Source organism: Phocoena sinus, chromosome 15 (genome assembly GCF_008692025.1).
Source record: "Phocoena sinus isolate mPhoSin1 chromosome 15, mPhoSin1.pri, whole genome shotgun sequence".
Taxonomy (NCBI): Eukaryota; Metazoa; Chordata; class Mammalia; order Artiodactyla; family Phocoenidae; genus Phocoena; species Phocoena sinus.
Genome location: NC_045777.1, coordinates 77465051 through 77477443, shown reverse-complemented (window position 1 = coordinate 77477443; position 12393 = coordinate 77465051). Strand labels below are relative to the sequence as shown.

General features: G+C 41.5%; 1 long non-coding RNA gene across 1 annotated transcript in view; it reads left to right on the top strand.

The window, feature by feature from the left end:
* LOC116740216 overlaps positions 1 to 10935 on the top strand; it is a 41631-nt gene extending 30696 nt beyond the window's left edge. The window contains exon 3 of the long non-coding RNA XR_004345840.1: positions 9690 to 10935. This is a non-coding gene — a long non-coding RNA (uncharacterized LOC116740216). The remainder of the gene's footprint in view (positions 1 to 9689) is intronic.
* The last annotated feature ends 1458 nt before the right edge of the window (positions 10936 to 12393 follow it).

The window sequence follows — 12393 nt, the reverse complement described above, 5'->3', positions numbered from 1 at the left end:
CCAGTAGAGCTTGCTACCGAAGCACCTTTTATTTCTTCCACTTTGTGGATTGGACTTGAGTAAATTCCTGCAATTCTTTCGATTCTTTTTTCATCTTTACCTCACTTAAATCACCTTCAGTGTGTCTCCCCACACGCTTGTGTGGATTTTCCCTCCAGTATGCATTTCTGATTTGATTGTGTCTTTAAATGTCATTCTCAACATGGATGGGCCTTGAGATGATCATGCTAAGTGAAGTAAGCCAGACAGAGAAAGACAAATATATGATATCGCTTATATGTGGAACCTAAAAAGAAAATGATACAAATGAACTTATATACAACACAGAAATAGACCCACAGGCATAGAAGAAAAACTTATGGTTACCAAAGGGGACAGGGTTGGAGGAGGGATAAATCAGGAGTTTGGGATTAACATATACCCACTACTGTATATGAAATAAATAACCTTGTTGGTTATCTATTTTATATAGCACAAAAAACTATACTCAGTAGTTTGTAATAACCTATAAGGGAAAAGAATCTGCAAAAGAATATATATATGTATATATACATATATATGAATCACTTTGCTGTACACCTGAAACTAACACATTGTAAATCAACTATACTTCAATGAAAAAATAAAAGAAAAAAAATGTCATCCTCTTCTACTGAGGTCTTTCAAGCCAGAATTTTATCTCAACAAGGCTGTGATACCCATAAGATACTATTTACCATTTAGTGTTACAGTCTCTAATTCACTTTCCTCGCTGCCACGCCCTAGATGTTGGTTTGTAGAAACGCAATGACACAGGATAGCTCTTTTTGTAGCAGAATATCTTGCAGCTGTTACTTACTGTAAAAAAATGCCTCTCAAACTTACTTCTGCTGACATTTACAGACCGGGTGCATCTTCTGACATACACCCAGGATTTGATGACGTATCTTCAAAATACGAAGAGAATAGTACTTCGGATTTTATGTTTTGTGGTGGTATGAATGAACACATGTCTAACAATGAGTAATAAAATCAAAGATGAAAAAATTATTTTGATGATAAAGTAAATACACATGGTTAAGCTAAGTTTTAAAATATTATAATTTATTTTTTAATATGAGTAGTAACTTTATCCCGACCTATTTCTTTGGTAAAAATGTGATCAAATGTATTCTATTGGAAAGAAGCAAAAATAGACCATATTTACTGTCTAAATTATATAATAATTTAATGATATTTAGCATCTATTGCAGATGTATTTATTATTGCAGATTTTATTTGCTTTATCAATGTCTTTGCTTTGGTAATCTGTGCTGTTTGGTTATTTCTTGTTTTTTTAATTTGAGGTATAGTTGATTTACAATGTTGCGTTAGTTTCTCTGCACAGTAAATTGACTCAGTTATACATATATACACATTCTTTTTCATATTCTTTTCCATTGTGGTTTGTCACAGGATATTGAATAATGTTCCCTGTGCTGTATAGTAGGACCCTGTTGTTTATGTTCCGTCGTCTATAATAGAAATGTTTGTGGCAATGTAGAGGTAGATGCTCCACTGAAAGGTTCTTCGTCTGTCCTTGTCCTGTCCTCATTAAAATGTATCCCCAAGTAGGATGAAAAAGAAAAGAAAAATACTGTGAAATCACGACTCGGTGGCACAGCAGTAGCGTCTCGTTGCCACAACGGCCATCTGGGCACAGGGGTGACAACAGGCAGTTGACAGGTTAGAGGTGAGAAGAGGGGTTTTGAACAAATCAAGCAAATCAGCTGTAAACTCCACCCCTTTGTCACTCACCATGGGCATCAAAAGAAATGCAAGGGACTGAGAACACTGTTATGGATTCACTCTAATTTATAAAGTTAAACCATCCTTTAATCTCAGTAGTTAGGTACACTCAGTAAGAAGTCGCTTGTAAAGTACCACACAAGCAGTAGCAATTCAGATACATTGCAATCGATCTTTACAAATCACTGAACCCTTTCCAGGCACAGGAGTTGAGACCCGTATTGTTCCCTGGCTCCTGGCACTTGCTGATCCCGTATCTTACCCAAAACCTTAGAAAGCAAACCGAATCTTCATGGATGTGCCAACATGGATTCTGACAATGAAAGGGGAGACCTTTAGCCCTGCCCCCTATAAACTGCTGGTCTTAGCAAAACAAATTGCTGAGAAAGCATTTCCTATAGCACTTAAATGGAGTTCAATACGAATACATCGCAAGTCAGAAGTATCTCTGGTCTCACCTCTTTGTAAATAACTCACTTGTAATTCTTTATTTAGTATCAGTTATTGTAATTGTAAATAACATGCTAACAGGGGCATCTTCTCTGCTCACCGTTTTTAACTTGTTCTGCAAAAACTCAAACATACACAAAAGTAGGAAGGATAACAATGAACCCCATATACCCATCACTCAATAATCAGTGTCATGGTCAATCTTTTTTTATCTATACTGCCTCTTCCTAACAAGCATATGTTTCAGTGTATGTATATTTTAAAAAATACATAGCCATAATGCCTATGTTGCATCTTACGAAATTAACAATTGTTTTTTAATATTATCAAATTCCATTCAGTTAATAGGTGTCCCCATTTGTCTCATATTTTTTAAAGAGTTGGCTTGTTGAATAAGATCCAGTCAAAGTCCACACATGGCATTTGATTCTCTTAAGTGTTTTTTAATCTATAAGTTCCCTCTTTCTCTCTTTAAAATATGTTTTCCTTTTCAATTTATTTTATGAATAAATCAAGTCATTTGTCCTCTAGATTTTCCTACATTCTGGACTTTTATGATTGCATTCTCATGACATTAAACAGATTCCTCTGGATCCTGAATGTCTTGCCAACTGGTAGCTATTTCTGAGGTTTGATGTGATTCAAGTTGGAGTTTGGGGCAAGAATTCGTCAGAGGTGGTGGTAACGTTTCACCTCTATCTCGTAACACACAGCTTGACATAGAGGGGTGATTTGGGGATACCTGTTGAATGACTGCACGATCTCTCACCCTTATCATGTTCCTGTTTGGACCCCAGGGCACTTTTCATGCCAAGATGCCGTTCCTCTTCTTCTGATATAATAGCGGCTTAGCCAGTGCATTGTTGGAATTGCACTTGGTTCTACTAACACAGAGATGAATGATCACCCCTAGGGAACTTAACACCTGAAGGACAGGGTAGGGGGCATAGGTGCCAATGGAATTCATAGGATGTTATGGGAATACAGCACAAGGTCATTAATTCAGTGTCAGAGGGAATACAAAGGCTTCCCAGGGGGACAAATGGGAGGAGTTAACCAGGGCAGAAAGTTGGGGAGAATATCTCCGGCAGAGGATACAAAGGGAAAGGTGCACTGGGGAGCAGCAAGTGTTCCCAGGAGCATGGACAGCCATAAGCATTGAGGTCAGAGAGGCCAGGTCAAGGATGCCCTGGAGTCCCAGCTAGGGAATTTGGATTTCATTTTCAAGGGTATTTGCCAAAGTACCCACGCTTGTACAACGGAGGTAGAAGATATAAGTGACAGGTGACAGAAAATGAATACCTACATTTCCAAAGAAGCCTTTGGAAAGCTGCTCCCTGACCTCGGTCTCCTCTTGTGTAAATGGCCTTGTTCGTGGCTGCCCTCCCCACCACAGAGGCTTTCTAACGTTTAAAAGCACAACAAAGCGTGGAGAGTCCAATGAAACCTGTAAGTGAGATTGTAATTGGTTGTCTCAGGCCTTGAGAGTCCCAGGGCTCTGTTTTCGGTTCAGACTTTGCTGCTAACGATGTGAATGTTTGGACAGGTAACTCAACAGGAACATGGCTTGAGGTTCTGGGCCTCTTTTTCGTCTGTCCAGTGAGGTACTTGGAACAGATGACTTTCATTGTCCCTTTGTTGTCAACAATGACTGATGCCGTAAGCCCAGAATTACAAAGAATTACTGTTGTTTCGCTTCTAATCTGCTGCTCTTAACATTTTTCTCCTCTGTGGTGGAAAGTAATTCAGGTAACATAGTTCCTTTTTGCATAGATTAAACCATAGCCCCCGTCATATCACATGTCCCGTTGGGGCCATGCTTACGCTATGGTCAGCAGTGCCTTTCTCTATCTGAATTACCAGCAGACCAAATGGGCCAGAATCCTGGAGTGGGGGAAATGTGAGGAGCAGATGCAAATGGGCAGGAATCTGCACTATTAAAAATGTTTTTTTAGCTTTTTTTTGATTCATAGGAAGTTGCACAGATATTGCCTAGGAAATTTTAGATCCTAGGAAGTTGCAAAATATTGCAGGGAGGTCCCAGATAGACTTCATTAGGCAATCCTGATAATTCTATCTTAATAATTATAGTAATTATTAAGTAACTATTTACTTTTAAAATAATTATTAAATATTTAATAATGATACTATAATATCAAAACCAAATGTTTGATGTTGGTACTATGTATGTGTACAGTTCTATGCTATTTTTTTTCACACATGTAGATTTGTGTAAACACCATTGCAATATATGTGATAGTTAATTTTATGTATCAGCTTGGCTGGGCCATGGTGCCTAGATATGTGGTCAAGTATTATTCTGGATGTTTCCATGAGGGTGTTTTTGGATGAGATTAACATTTTTTTTTTTTTTTTTTTTTTTTTGCGTTTTTGGGCCTCTCACCGTTGTGGCCTCTCCCGTTGCGGAGCACAGGCTCTGGACGCGCAGGCCCAGCGGCCATGGCTCACGGGCCCAGCCGCTCCACGGCATGTGGGATCTTCCCGGACCGGGGCACGAACCCGTGTCCCCTGCATCGGCAGACGGACTCTCAACCACTGCGCCACCAGGGAAGCCCGAGATTAACATTTAAATCAGTGGACTTTGAGTGAAGCAGATTGCCCTCTCTAATGTGGGTGGGCCTCATCCAATCAGTTGAAGGCCTTAATAAAACAAAGACTGGGGCTTCCCTGGTGGCACAGTGGTTGAGAGTCCACCTGCCGATGCAGGGGAGACGGGTTCGTGACCCGGTCCGGGAAGATCCCACATGCCGCGGAGCGGCTGGGCCCGTGAGCCATGGCCACTGGGCCTGCGTGTCCGGAGCCTGTGCTCCGCAACGGGAGAGGCCACAACAGTGAGAGGCCCGCGTACCGCAAAAAATACACCAAAACCAAAAAAACAGAGACTGATATTATCCAAGCAAGAGGGGATTCTGCCAGCAGATGGCCTTTGAACTTGAACCACAGCATCTGTCCTTCCCTAGACTCCATCCTGCTGGTCCACTCTGCAGATTTTGAACTGGCCAGGCTTCATAATTGTGCAAGCTTATTCCCTAAACTAAATCTCTTTCTATATGTGTACATCCTATTGGTTCTGTTTGTCTAGAGAACACTGACTAATACAATACTAGGGAGAACTAAGGAGTCTGTACTTTAACCAGCTGCCCAGGCAATTGTCAGGCACTCTGGAATTTGAGGAGTATTGTCCCCAGCAATGCCGCTGCCAGCCGGACAATCAATGGATCTAAGATCCTGACGGTCAGTCAATGTGACATTACCTAGCAGTCCCTCTCAACAGTGAAGAGAGAAGTTTGTCCTGGTTGCCCCACATGTCAGAAACTTTCTAGCCCCTGACCAGCTCAGAGTCTATGTAGGACATGCATCTCGTACCTCCACGTGCATGACTGGGCAGATGTCTGAGGTTCTGTGTCTCCAACACACTCCTAAGCGAGGCTGGTGCTTCTGGTGCATGGAATATACTTCTGGGAATCAGATGAGCCGGAGCTGGATCCCTGGCCCTGACCTCCGGCTGTGTGACCCTGCAGATGCTGTCAAGCCTAAATTTCCTCATTTACATATTGGGGGCAATAAGGGGTGATAATCTCACAAGCATACTGTGAGAGTAGGTGACATCATACCATAGAGTACCTGCCACAGGTCAGGTACACAGCGGTCACACATTAAGTCTTACTTTTCTTATCTTTCTCCCCATCCTCAAATGGAGATTACCTTCCCATGGGATAAGGACAAAAGGTTAATCTGAACACAGACAGAAAGAACAGGGCTTTCGGGGCTGTCTTCCCAGTTCTGAGTTTGTGTTCTTCCGGAGTCGCCTTCCAGAACTTACTAAGAGATTAGACCTGGTCCATTCTGCGATGATTTTGGTTGAGCCATAGTCATTTTTGCTTTGGAGTCTGTTTTATCATCTACCCTTAGTCCAAACTGACCTTTGATATATAGCCGCTTGAAAAATGAGTGTTCTTAGGGAATAATTTCCTAAAAAGGGCAACGCCACCTTGTTCCTCATCTTCTCGGAGACTGGGATCCCAGAAACTGCCTCAGAGTAATCCTTCTGACCATGCACTTTTCTCCTGGGGAGAAAGGTCCTGAAATGCAATTTATTGTAAAACACACAGTAGTTACAGGCTACCGCAGTCGATGATATTCCTTTTATTACCACTCAGACGAGAACAGAAAATGACATTGGAAGGCAGTGAACTCACCGGAAGGGCAGAGAATGTCATTAAATTCAACATGCGTCATATTTCATAATCAGAACCCTGCAGTCAGCACTGACACCACAGAATGAGTATGTTGCAGTCATGATAATATAAAACCCATTGCATCTCGTCCCTTGGCTCTTTTTGGACCCTGGCTGGGGCCAGGCCATTAATCACTGGAGGAAGGGATGGTGCAGACCACTGCACACTGGATTGCACAAATTGAAAATACATCAGTATTAGCGGGGAACACTGTCTTTAGTTTATCTCTGTCCGGGATGGTAGCTTCTGAAAGGCTGGGATGTCTTTACAGTTAAACCACCTGATTTCAGCAATTGCCCCAGCTTGGAGAAAGTGTGTGGTCCCTTAAGGCTTATGTGGGAAGGATTAAGAAGCAGCCTTTTCTTCAATCAGAGGAGGCTGCCCTGAGACTTTGTTGGGGGGCTGATGGCTTCTCTTAGATGCCTCTCGAATGGCACCTCTTAGCTGCATCTTGAATAGCACATAGGACAGGATGTATACGCCCATGGGTCGGGGTGGGTCCCCAGAAGTATCATATGCTTATATAGCATCCAGGCTGATCTTAGAATTTTAGCTTTTGTGTTCTATGCCATAGTGTATATATTTGTTTCAATTTAAAAGAGTGTTTTCCTTACGTCACTTAATACTGAAAATCCAAGGAACTGTGGCAAAAATCTGAGGCTTTTGGAGCCCCTGACACACTGGTTTCAGAGTTCCAGAAATGTGTACTTAAGAAGTATGTGTCTACGGGATAAAATCCTGAAATTTGATTCAGTTATAAAGAGCCTTCATGATCTAACCTCTAATCTCATGTCTGAGCACTCAAACCGAGCAACCTTACTTCCAGCACGCTGAACCTCTGTATGGTTTCCCCACTCTCTCTAGCCCTTTAAATGCAATCGGCCAGTTTCTTCCTGCTATTACGGAACAGGTTCCGCCAGATTTGCAATGATTGGTTTATCTTATCCCTTTCTCAACGATTATAAGGTCACATTGTTCTTAAGTGGCAGAGTCAGGGTTCAAAACCAAGGAATCCTAGCCCCTCAATAGATCTTTCACTTATAATGCAAGAAGTACTTGAATTATAGCAACATGGATGGACCTTGAGATTATCACACTAAGTGAAATAAGCCAGACAGAGAAAGACCAATATCATATGATACTGCTTGTATGTGGAATCTAAAAAAAAAAAGAAAGATACAAAGGAGCCTATTTACAAAACAAAAATAGACCCACAGACATAGAAAACAATCTCATGGTTATCAAAGTGGAAAGGGGTGGGGGAGGGATAAATTAGGAGGTTGGAATTAACATATACACTCTACTATACATAAAATAGATACATCAAGGACCTACTGTATAGCACAGGGAACTATACTCAATATTTTGTAGTAATCTATAGGGGAAAAGAATCTGAAAAATACATAAAACTGAATCACTGTGCCATACACCTAAAACTAACACAATATTGTGAATCAACTATACCTCAATTTAAAAAAATATATGTATATATAAGTTATGCAAAAAATAATTTAAAAAGAAGTGCTTTAAATGTTTGGGAAGATACTAGACTTGTTGCAGTTAATATACAAAATCAATCTGTGATGAAAAGTGCAATAACTAAAATCAGCTCGTTACTGAAGGAGTAAAAGACTGAACTGATGTGGCAGAAAATCAAATTAACCAAATAAGACTCAGAATCAAGAAAAAGACACTGTGTAAAAAATTAACAGAAAAAGAATGTAAAGTGATGGTCATAGGAGATGGAGCATAGCACTCCAACCTGTCATGAAGAGAATTATAAAAAGAGGAAAAGACAAAGCAAATGGTGCAGAATTCATAATCAAGGATAGAAGCAAAGAACTCTCAGAACTTAAAAAAAAAAGAAAAACCTTAAAAAATTTAAAAGAAAAGAGAGTGAAAATCGTTACCCAACTCCAGGTAAAATGAATAAGCAGACAACATCAACAACATATAGCTTTTTAACCCTCTTTTTTAATTCAAAAAAGTAATTTACATTTATTTAGCTGTAGAGGGGGTGTGCATCAGTGGGGTACAGTGAGTAAAACTGTTTTATTCTGTTTTAATCAACCATGACCTGTCAAATTACGCATTTTTGTCTTTCAAGTGTATCTCAGGCAGATTCAATAACTTCTTAGTCACTTTTGGTTACTAAACATCTAGTCTTCTTGAAAACTTTGATCTCAAACTTGATTTTATTATAATATTTAATTCTAAACTCTAATCTCAGTGCCTCTAGTAGCTCAGAGTAGAGGGAGGGTTGGAGGGGGCATAGTCTAGCTCTGACACAGCCACCCCATTAATTTCCCTTCATGACCGAGGCCCTCTGGTTGGTTGGGGGAAGGAAATGGGGATTAAGGAAGTCATTGCTATATTTCAGTGGTTTCTTAGGCCTTTTCTGGTTCCAACTGCTGGTTGCCTCTGAGGATGTAGCCATTGGTCTTCTCATACTTGGGGTATGAGGTTTTCTTGAAGTCAAGTTCAACATCACCTAACCCATCTTTCACCATGGACACCCAAATGGGCATCTTCTTTTGCCCTCCAGCCATTCAGGCATCCAACTGAGACAGGGTGGGACCTGGGACCTGGGACCCTTTGCTGCAGTGCTGGCACCTGGACAAATGTCATCTCCTCAAGCAACAAAATACAAAGAAACTACAAGGGACTAAAAATAAGTGCGTGCATATACAGCTGGGGCAAATTATGGACAATAAGATATAAAAAGACCAAAAAAACCCAACTGCCACTTCTGAAGGGCTGGGAGCAAAAACAGGGTACTGCGCATGCCCCCTGCACTCAGCACCACCAAAGCGGTGGGCAAGCCACCTAAGCCTCGCCTCTGGCCTGACCCCTGGACCCGACCTTACCCTCACCCCATGTAAGGAAACAGCCTGCTCCCACCTCCCGACCCCGGGGAGCACGCAACGGAAACTGTTACTTGTTCCCGCTCCCCGCTACTGCAGCAGGGGCCCCAATGAAGCCTTACCTGAATTTCTTGTCTGGTCTCTTATCAACACAACCTCTTTGACACATAGCATGTTGTCTCGCTGGCCTGGCAGCCACCTGGACAGTCCTGCTGCTTCCGTCCCTCCTCCAACCACAGGGCTCCCTTGTGAGGAGCTGCAGGAGCCAGGGAGGTCTTCTGCCTCCTCCAAAGAGTGGGAGAACTGGGATATGGGTGAGTCACTTTATCTCCCCATCCTTTTCTTCTAGGTACACTGCTCTACAGTTTTCTCCTGCCCTTCTGGTGTCATGAACCTCCTGTCTCGGGAAAGCTCTGAAAGAGGGGTGTCTACAGTTCACAAGGGCTTCCCAAATCGAGGGACTCTAACAAACTCTCCAAAATCTCCTCACTATGCTTCTCTTCGTTCGGAAGAGAGCATCTGGATGACATGTGGATTCTTCAGCTCCAAGCACATGGCTGGAACAGGAGATGCCAACAGCCAAGTCCAGGAGGTACTGGCAGCTCTGTGAGTTTTTCTATTGGAGTCCTCCTGGGGAGAGAAGAAAAAGCTTCTCCGCATAATTACTGCTCCCCTCAAGGTGCCAACAAGTCTCCTCCTCCCTCCCCCTTTCTTCCCCTTATTTAGATTGTACGTGAGTGTGTTCTGAGATGACTAGGATGGGGGTGGTACTTGGATACAGCTCTCTTTAGAATATGGGAATGCTAAAGCTATTTTGACTTGAACTTTGAGCCCTAGCTAATAATTCCAGGGCAACAGGAAAAATCCAACTCAATATCCTGTTACACTTATAAAAATGTTAAATGTTACATAAGGGTGAGAACACACCCATTGCAATTTAAAAAATATGAATCACCCATTTCTGAAGCTTACGTTTTGCACTTTAGCAAAAGACTTCAAAGCTATTTCCAGACCAACTATTTCATTTTTCTCTGGGTACACAGGAAGAACCCAGCCCCTCTTTCATCAAGGTGGGACCATGTGACTAAAGTTCTTGCCAGTAGGATGTGGGCACGAGTGATGGAGGTCACTTCCAGGCATATCTCATGCTGTCTTCCACACTCTCTCCCCTATCCACACGGTGGAAACAAAAGACTCTAACATGGTAGAGCCATAACTTGGAGAGAGACTGGACCCCTGAATTCACATCTTTAAGAGGCACCTGGCTGCGACCTAGAAATTAGACTTGTCATAATTACTCTTCCTCTGTGGGTAGACTCCAGAGTCATTTCCAGTTCTTGACTATTTTGTATAATGATACAATGAATATTTTTTGTGTGTTTGAGGGCACATTTATGTATAGAAGTAAGATTGCTGGACCAGAGGGAATGCACAAGTTTTACCTTGATGATGTCCAAATCCCTCCCTCCAAAATTATCCTGACATATACTTCTATTTATAGTATAGAGCAGGGCTTCCCTGGTGGCGCAGTGGTTGAGAATCTGCCTGCTAATGCAGGGGACACGGGTTCGAGCCCTGGTCTGGGAGGATCCCACATGCCGTGGAGCAGCTAGGCCCGTGAGCCACAACTAGTGAGCCTGCGCGTCTGGAGCCTGTGCTCCGCAACAAGAGAGGCCAGGATAGTGAGAGGCCCGCGCACCGCGATGAAGAGTGGCCCCCGTTTGCCACAGCTGGAGAAAGCCCTCGCACAGAAACGAAGACCCAACACAGCAAAAATAAATAAATTAATTAATTAAACCACATTAGAGAATGGCTGAAAACACTTAAAAAAAAAAAAAACTTTATAGTATAGAGCAGTATCTGATTCCTTATACCCAATTCATATTTCTTTTCCTTTGATTGGCTTGTTCATATGCTCTGTCCATTTTTATACTCAGCTCTATGCATTTTTTTCTTTATAGATTTGTAGCATCTTTATATATTATTTATTTTTAATTGAAGTATAGTTGATTTACAATGTTATGTTACTTTCAGGTGTACAGCACAGTGATTCAGTTATATATATATATATATTTTTTTCAAATTCTTTTCCCTTATAAGTTATTACAAAATATTGAGTATAGTTCCCTGTGTTATACAGTAGGTCCTTGTTGGTTATCTATTTTATATACAGTGTAGTAGTATGTATATGTTAATCCCAAATAAATATTTCTTGAATAAATAAATAAGATATATGGGATAAGTTAGGAGTTTGGGATTAACATATATATCATTTACTTATTCAAGAAATATTTATTAAGCACCTAGTATATTCCAGAAACAATCCGAGGCACTGGGTAAATAGTGGTGAATGAAAGCACATACAGTTTCTGAAGAAGATAAACAAGCTTAAGTGCGATGGATGAAGAAAAGTTAAGCAGACAAGGAAAGTAAGAAAGAAGGTTCCAGGTAGAGGAAAACCAAGTACAAAGGCCCTGAAAGAAAGATCACCAAGAGAGCCATACAAAGACACCTTGCTACTGAGTTTGAGACTGTAGAACAAAGAAAGCAGGGCCAGGGCCATGCATAAGAGGAGAGGGCAGAGAAATACCCATAGTTAATGAGGCTGAATTGCAGGGGGCTGGGCTGGGTTGAGAAAGTAGATATTAAACTTAACATCTTCTTCTGTAATGGGTCTAAGTATTTGAACATGACTGTTTGTATCCATGGGTACACTGCTGCAGGAATCACCACAGTAAATCCCACTGAGCTCAGTTGTCAAAAATCTGGATTTCTTGGGGGGTGTCAGGATATGTCAGTGGTGGAGGCGAGGGCAACTACACATAGAAGCTTAGTGAGGTTTAGGGTACCTACCAGTTTCCCCAAGTCAAGGCCTCTCTTTCTTTGCAGAAGTAGTAGAAAGTTTCAACCAGATTTCTGTATCAACATGGTAGATTCAGCCAATGAGTTTATCTTCCTTTCCTTCCCCAAACCTATCTAAACTATATTAAAGCTATGCAATGTTCATGAATGTTAATCATTTGTGTATTACATGGGGAAGGGGAAATTTCCCC